The following is a 9,590-nucleotide window of genomic DNA, read 5'->3' as shown; positions in this document are numbered from 1 at the left end:
TAACCCTAACACTAATCCTAACCCTAACCCTAAATATACATTAAGTCTAAATTCACCCTAACCCTAAACTTATCCTGAATCCATAAACCTAAACCTAATCATAACAATGACCCTAACCGTAACCTTAAACGTAACCATAAACCTAACCTAAATTCTAACAATAACCCTGACACTATTCTTAACCCCTAACACTGAACCCAAACCCTAACCCTAACCCTAAACCTCACCCTAAACCTAATAGTAACCATAACCCTATCTGTAATCCCAAGCCTAACCCTATCCCTATCCCTAACACCTAACCCCTAAACCTAACCCTACACTACACCTAACCCTAACTCTAATCCTAACAATAACACTAAACCTAACACTAAGTTTAAACCTAACCCGAACCCTAACCCTAAACCTCACCCTAAACCTAATAGTAACCATAACCCTATCTGTAATCCCAAGCCTAACACTATCCCTATCCCTAACACCTAACCCCTAAACCTAACCCTACACTACACCTAACCCTAACTGTAATCCTAACAATAACACTAAAACTAACACTAAGTTTAAACCTAACCCGAACCCTAACCGTAAACCTAACCCTAACCCTAATCCTAAATTTAACCTTTACCCTAACACAATCACTATCCCTCACACAAAACTCCTAACTCTAACCCTATACCTAACAGTAAACTTAATCCTAACCGTAGACCTAACCCAAACCCTAACCCTAAAAGTAAACCTAACCCTAACACTAACCCTATCCATAACCCTAAACGCAAACCTAAACCTTATGGTAACACTAACCCTAACCATAACCATAACCCTAACACTATCCCTTAGCCTATCCCTAGCCCTAAACCTAACACTAACCCTAAACCTAAAGCTAGCCTACCCCTAACCCTATCTATAACCATAACACTCACAATAACCCTAACACTAGCTTCTATCCATAACTCTAACCCTAAACATTACCCTGACACTAACGCTAACCCTAAACTCGAAAAATAACCATAATGCTAACCCTAACCTTAATTCTAACACTAACCCTAAACCTAACTCTTACATTAAGCCAATCCCTAACCCTATCCCTACCCATAAAACTAAACCTAACCCTAACACTAAACTGAATCCTAACACTAACCCTAACACTATTCCTAACTCTAAACCTACCCCTAAATCTAACCATAACCCATAACCCCAAAACCTCAACATAAACTTAATCCTTAGCATAAACCTAAACCTAACCCTGACACAAAGCCTAACCTTGTCAAACCCTAACCCTAAACCTAACCCGAAACCGAACCAAAACCCATACACTAACCCTAATCCCTAACCCTAACCATAAACCTAACCCTAAGATTAACCCTAACCATAAACCTAAATCTAACCATAACCCTAATGTTAACCTCTAAACCTAACCTTAAACATAACCCTAAACCTAAACCTAACCATAAACCTAACCCTAACACTAACCCTACCATAACACTAATCCTAAACGTGAAACCAACCCTACCACAACCCTAACCCTATAACCTATCTCAAACCCTAATACTAACCCTAACTGTAAAACTAACCATACTCCTAAACTTAACTCTAACCCTATCACTATCACCTAGCCCATAACCCTAACCCTAACACTAACCCTAACCCTATCCCTATCACCTAGCCCATAACGCTAACCCTAAACCTAACCCTAACTTAACACTAACCCTAACCATAACCCTAACACTAACACTAACACTAAAGATAATTTCTAACCCTAACTCTAACCAAAATCATTAAATTAACTCTAACCGTAATCCTAAACTCTAAACCTAACGCTAAACCTAACCCTAACCCAAAACCTAACATCTAACTCTAACACATAACCCTAACCCTAACACAAACCTAATCAAAACCATAAACCTAACACAATCCTAACCCAAGCCTAACCTAAAACCTAACACTAACCTTAACCCTAAATATAAACCTAACCCTAAACATAACCATAACCATATCCTTAACACCTAACCCTAATCTCAAACCCTCACCATAACCCTAATCCTTACCATAATTGACCCCAAGCCTCAGGTTGTCTAAAGCTAAACCTAAAAATATCCCGAAACCAAGCCCTAACCCTAACACTAACACTAACACTAATCCCCAAACTTAAACCTAACAATAACTCTAACCCTAAATTTAACACAAACCCTAACCCTAACCCTAACACTAAAACTAAACCTAAACCTCACTCTAACCATAATGCTAAAATCTAACCCTAACCATAACGATAACTCTAAACCTGAAACTAACCATAAACCTAACCCTAAGACTAACCATAACCATATCCCTAAGCCTAAACGTAAACATAAACCTAACACTAACCCTAACCCTATAACCTAACCCTAACCCAAACACTAACCCAAACCCTAAAACTAAAAGTAACCGTAAATTTAACCCTAAGCCTAACCCTAACCTTATCCCTGACACCTATCCCCTATCACTAACGCTAAACCTAACCCTAACTTAACACTAAGCCTAACCATAACACTAACCATAACTTAAATTCTACCCTAATCCTAAACCTAAACCTAACCTAACACTAACCCTAACAGTAACCCTAAACCTAACACTAATTCTAACCCTAACTTCTAACCCTAACCCCAACCAAAATCCCAACACTAACTCTAACCCTTAACACTATCCCTAACCATAACCCTAACCCTAACCATAAACGCTAACTCTGACCCCTAACCCCAACACTAAACCTAACCCTAATCCGAACCCTAACACTAAACCTAACCCAAAGCTAACCCTAACCCTCACCCTAAACATAACCCTAAACCTAACCCTAACCCAAAACATAAACCTAACCCTAAACATAACCCTAACCCTAAACCTAACTCTAACCCTAACCCTAAAACCTAACCCCAAATCCTAACCCTAACCCTAAGCCTAACACTAATCACTACCCTAACCCTAATCCAAACCATAACCCTAACATGAACACTAACGGTAACCCTAACTGTAACTTTAACATTAACGCTAACCGTAACCGAAACAATAATCCTAACCCTAACCCTAAAACTTAACCCCTAACTCTAACCCTAACGCTAACCCTAACACTAAACTATAACACTAAAACTATCCCTAATCCTAAGCCTAATCCTAACCAAAAACCTAAACCTCTACATCTAACCCATACCCTAACATTAACCCGAACCCTAACCCTAACACTAACAATAACCCTAATGCTAACCCTAACATCTAACACTAATCCTAACCCTTACCCTAAACCTAACTGTAAACCTAACCCTAACCATACCCCTATCCATAACGCTAACCCTAAAATTAAATTCTAACCCTAACCCAAAGCCTAACACTAAACATAACCTTAACCGTAACCCTAAACTTAAACACTAACCCCTAACAATAACCATACCATAACCCTAATCCCTAACCCTAATCCAAACCCTAAAACTCACCCTAAGCCTATCCCTATTCCCTAACACTAAACCTAACCATAACCCAAACCCTAACCCCGAAACCTTAACCCTAAATCTAACCCAAAAACTAACCCTAAACCTAACCCTAACCATAACCCTAACTCTAATTCTAACCCTACCCCTAACCCCTCACCCCAAAACCTAACCCTAACACTAATCCTTACCATACCCCAATACTAAACCTAAACCCAAGCCTAACCTTGTGTAACCCTAACCCTAACCCCAACCCAAACCCAAACACTAACCCTAACACTAACCCTAATCCCTAACCCTAACCCTAACCCTAACCCTAACGAGAACCCTAACACTAACTTTAACCCTAAGCCTAAAACTAACCCTAAACCTAAGTCTAACCCTAACCCTAACCATAACTATAACCCTAACCCTAAACTTGAACCTAACGCTACCCTTAATCCTAAACCTAAAACCTAACCCTAACCCTATACCTAACCCTAACACTAACCCTAACCCTAACCGTAAAACTAAGTTTAACAATAACCTAAAACTCACCGTAAACGTAACACTAACCCTAACCCTAATCTAAACACTAACCCTAACATGAACACTAATGGTAAGCCTAATGGTAACTTTAACATTAACTCTAACTGTAACCCTAACGATAACCCTAACCCTAAACCTAACACTTAACCCCAATCCTAAGCCTAATCCTAACTGTAACCCTAAACTTCTAAATCTAACCCATACCGTAACATTAACCCTAACCCTAACACTAACACTAACAATAACCCAAACGCTGACCCTAACATCCAAACATAATCCTAAACCTTACCCTCAACCTAACCCTAAACCTTACCCTAACCATACCCCTAACCCTAACCCTAACACTAACCCTAAAACTAAACTCTAACCCTAACCCTAACACTAACACTAAACATAACTGTAACTGTAACCCTAACCCTAAACACTAACGCCTAAACCTTACCTACCCTAAACATAATCCCTAACCCTAACCCTAACCCTAACATAACACTCACCCTAAGCCTATCCCTATTCCCTAACCCTAAAGCTAACCCTAACCCAAACCCTAACGACGAAACAATAACCCTAAACCTAACCCAAACCTTACCCTAACCCTAACCCTAAATCTAACACAAACCTTCTAACCGTAACCCTAGCCCTAAACCTAAGCCTAAACCTAACCGTAAACCTAACCCTAACCCTAACCCTTAACCCTAAGACTAAACCTAACATTAATATTTAACCCTAAACCTATACCTTAAGCTTCACTCTAACCCTAACCATAACCATAACACTAACACTAAACCAAACCCTAACACTAATCCTAACTCTAACCCTAACCCCTAAAAACTAACACTATCCCTACCATGACCCTAAATACTAACCCTAACCCTAACCCTAGTACTCACCCTAACACAATCCCTAATACCTAAAACTAACCCAAACACTAATCTTAACCCTAACTCTAACACTAATCTTCTAATCCTAAATCTAACCCTAACCCTATCCCTAACCCTATCCCTATCACCTAGCCCATAACCCTAACCCTAAACCTAACCCTAACTTAACACTAACCCTAACCATAATCCTAAAACTAACACTAACACTAAAGATAATGTCTAACCCTAACTCTAACCATTACCATTATATTAACTCTAACCCTAATCCTAAACACTAAACCTAACGCTAAACCTAACCCTAGCCCTAAACCTAACATCTAACTCTAACACATAACCCTAACCCTAACCATAACCCTAAACCTAACCCAAACCTAATCCAAACCCTAAACCTAACCCTAATCCTAACCCAAGACTAAACCGAAACCTAACACTAACCCTAACCCTAAACTTAAACCTAAACCTAACCATAACCGTAACCCTAAACATAACCCTAACCATATCCTTAACACCTAACCCTAATCCCAAACCCTCACCATAACCCTAATCCTTACCATAATTGACCCCAAGCCTCACGTTGTCTAAAGCTAACCCTAAACCTATCCCAAAACCGAGCACTAACCCTAACACTAACACTAACACTAATCCCCAAACTTAAACCTAACAATAACTCTAACCCTAAATTTAACACGAACCCTAACCCTAACCCTAACACTAAAACTAAACCTAAACCTCACTCTAACCATAATGTAAACTCTAACACTAACCATAACCATAACCATAACTTAACCCTGAAACTAACCATAAACCTAACCCTAACACTAACCATAACCATATCCCTAAGCCTAAACATAAACATAAACCTAACACTAACCCTAACCCTATAACCTAACCCTAACCCAAACACTAACCCAAACCCTAAAACTAAAAGTAACCGTAAACTTAACCCTAAGCCTAACCCTAACCTTATCCCTGACACCTATCCCCTATCGCTAACGCTAAACCTAACCCTAACTTAACACTAAGCCTAACCATAACACTAACCCTAACCTAACTTCTACCCTAATCCTAAACCTAAACCTAACCTAACACTAACCCTAACAGTAACCCTAAACCTAACACTAATTCTAACCCTAACTTCTAATCCTAACCCCAACCAAAATCCCAACACTAACTCTAACCCTTAACACTATCCCTAACCATAACCCTAACCCTAACCAAAAACGCTAACTCTGACCCCTAACCCCAACACAAAACCTAACCCTAATCCGAACCCTAACACTAAACCTAACCCAAAAGCTAACCCTAACCCTCACCCTAAACATAACCCTAAACCTAACCGTAACCCAAAACAAAAACCTAACCCTAAACATAACCCTAACCCTAAACCTAACTCTAACCCTAACCCTAAAATCTAACCCCAAATCCTAACCCTAAACCTAAGCCTAACCCTAATCACTATCCTAACCCTAATCAAAACCATAACCCTAACATGAACACTAACGGTAACCCTAACTGTAACTTTAACATTAACGCTAACCGTAACCGTAACAATAATCCTAACCCTAACCCTAAAACTTAACCCCTAACTCTAACCCTAATGCTAACCCTAACACCAAACTCTAACACTAACCCTATCCCTAATCCTAAACCTAATCCTAACCAGAAACCTAAACCTCTAAATCTAACCCATACCCTAATATTAACCCGAACCCTAACCCTAACACTAACAATAACCCTAACGCTAACCCTAACATCTAACACTAATCCTAACCCTTACCCTAAACCTAACTGTAAACCTAACCCTAACCATACCCCTATCCATAACGCTAACCCTAAAATTAAACTCTAACCCTAACCCAAAGCCTAACACTAACTCTAACACTAACCGTAATCCCTAACCCTAACCCTAACCCTAACGAGAACCCTAACACTAACTGTAACCCTAAGCCTAAACCTAGCCCTAAACCTAAGTCTAACCCTAACCCTAACCATAACTATAACCCTAACCCTAAACTTGAACCTAACGCTACCCTTAATCCTAAACCTAAAACCTAACCCTAACCCTATACCTAACCCTAACCCTAACCCTAACCCTAACCGTAAAACTAAGTCTAACAATAACCTAAAACTCACCGTAAACGTAACACTAACCCTAACCCTAATCCAAACCCTAACCCTAACATGAACACTAATGGTAACCCTAATGGTAACTTTAATATTAACACTAACTGTAACCCTAACGATAACCCTAAACCTAAACCTAACACTTAACCCCAATCCTAAACCTAATCCTAACTCTAACCCTAAACTTCTAAATCTAACCCTTACCCTAACATGAACCCTAACCCTAACACTAACACTAACAATAACCATAACACTGACCCTAACATCCAAACATAATCCTAACCCTTAGCCTCAACCTAACCCTAACCCTAACCCTAACCCTAACCCTAAACCTAACAATAACCCTAATGCTAACCCTAACATCTAACACTAATCCTAACCCTTACCCTAAAGCTAACCGTAAACCTAACCCTAACCATACCCCTATCCATAACGCTAACCCTCAAATTAAACTCTAACCCCATCCCAAAGCCTAACAGTAAACATAACCCTAACCGTAACCCTAACCTTAAACACTAACCCCTAACAATAACCATACCATAACCCTAATCCCTAACCCTAATCCAAACCCTAAAACTCACCCTAAGCTTATCCCTATTCCCAAACACTAAACCTAACCATAACCCAAACCCTAACCCCGAAACGCTAACCCTAAACCTAACCCAAACACTAACCCTAAACCTAACCCTAACCCTAACCATAGCTCTAACACTAACCCTAACCCTATCCCCTCACCCCAAAACCTAAACCTAATAATAATGCTTACCATACCCCAACATTAAACCTAAACCCAAGCCTAACCTTGTCTAACCCTAACCCTAACCCCAACCCAAACCCAAACACTAACTCTAACACTAACCCTAATCCCTAACCCTAAACCTAACCCTAACCAGAACCCTAACACTAACTGTAATCCTAAGCCTAAACCTAACCCTAAACCTAAGTCTAACCCTAAGCCTAACCATAACTATAACCCTAACCCTAAACTTGAACCTAACCCTACACTTAATCCTAACCCTAAAACCTAACCCTAACCCTATACCTAACCCTAACCCTAACCCTAACCCTAACACTAACACTAACCGTAAAACTAAGTCTAACGATAACCTAAAACTCACCGTAAACGTAACACTAACCCTGACCCTAATCCAAACCCTAACCCTAACATGAACACTAATGGTAAGCCTAACGGTAACTTTAACATTAACACTAACTGTAACCCTAACAATAACCCTAACCCTAAACCTAACACTTAACCCCAATCCTAAGCCTAACCCTAACTCTAACCCGAAACTTCTAAATCTAACCCATACCCTAACATTAACCCTAACCCTAACACTAACACTAACAATAACCCAAACGCTGACCCTAACATCCAAACATAATCCTAACCCTTACCCTCAACCTAACCCTAAACCTAACCCTAACCATACACCTATCCCAAACCCTAACCCTAACCCTAAAACTACACTCTAACCCTAACCCTAACACTAACACTAAACATAATCGTAACCGTAACCCTAACCTTAAACACTAACCCCTAAACCTAACGCTACCCTAAACATAATCCCCAACCCTAACCCTAACCCTAACGTAACACTCACCCTAAGCATATCCCTATTCCCTAACCCTACAGCTAACCATAACCCAAACCCTAACGCCGAAACGCTAACCCTAAACCTAACCCAAACCTTAACACTAACCCTAACCGTAAAACCAACACAAACCTTCTAACCCTAACTCTAGCCCTAAACCTAAGCCTAAAACTAACCCTAAACGTAACCCTAATCCTAACCCTAACCCTTACCCCTAAGACTAACCCTAACATTAATACTTAACACTAAACCTATCCCTAAAGCTTCACTCTAACCCTAACCATAAAACTAACACTAAAGCAAACCCTAAAACTAATCCTAACTCTCACACTAACCCGTAAAACCTAACACTAACCCTACCATAACCCTAAATACTAACCCTAAGCTTAACGCTAATACTCACGCTAACACAATCCCTAATACCTAAACCTAACCCAAACACTAATCTTAACCCTAACTCTAACACTAATCTTCTAATGCTAACCCTAACCCTAACACTAACCCTATCCCTATCACCTAGCCCATAACCCTAACCCTAAACCTAACCCTAACTTAACACTAACCCTAACCATAATCCTAACACTAACACTAACTCTAAAGATAATTTCTGACACTAACTGTAACCATAACCATTATATTAATTCTAACCCTAATCCTAAACTCTAAACCTAACGCTAAACCTAACCCTAACCCTAAACCTAACATCTAACTCTAACACATAACCCTAACCCTAACCCTAACCCAAACCTAATCCAAACCCTAAACCTAACCCTAATCCTAACCCAAGCCTAAAACAAAACTTAACACTAACCCTAACCCAAAACTTAAACCTAAACCTAACCATAACCGTAACCCTAAACATAACCCTAACCATATCCTTAACACCTAACCCTAATCCCAAACCCTCACCATAACCCTAATCCTTACCATAATTGACCCCAAGCCTCACATTGTCTAAAGCTAACCCTAAACCTATCCCGAAACCGAGCCCTAACCCTAACACTAACACTAACACT

Source organism: Cavia porcellus, unplaced genomic scaffold (genome assembly GCF_034190915.1).
Source record: "Cavia porcellus strain 051 isolate PalLab524CR breed Dunkin Hartley unplaced genomic scaffold, mCavPor4.1 scaffold_35, whole genome shotgun sequence".
Classification (NCBI taxonomy): domain Eukaryota; kingdom Metazoa; phylum Chordata; class Mammalia; order Rodentia; family Caviidae; genus Cavia; species Cavia porcellus.
The sequence above is the reverse complement of the archived record's forward strand: the minus strand, read 5'-3'. Positions refer to the sequence as shown.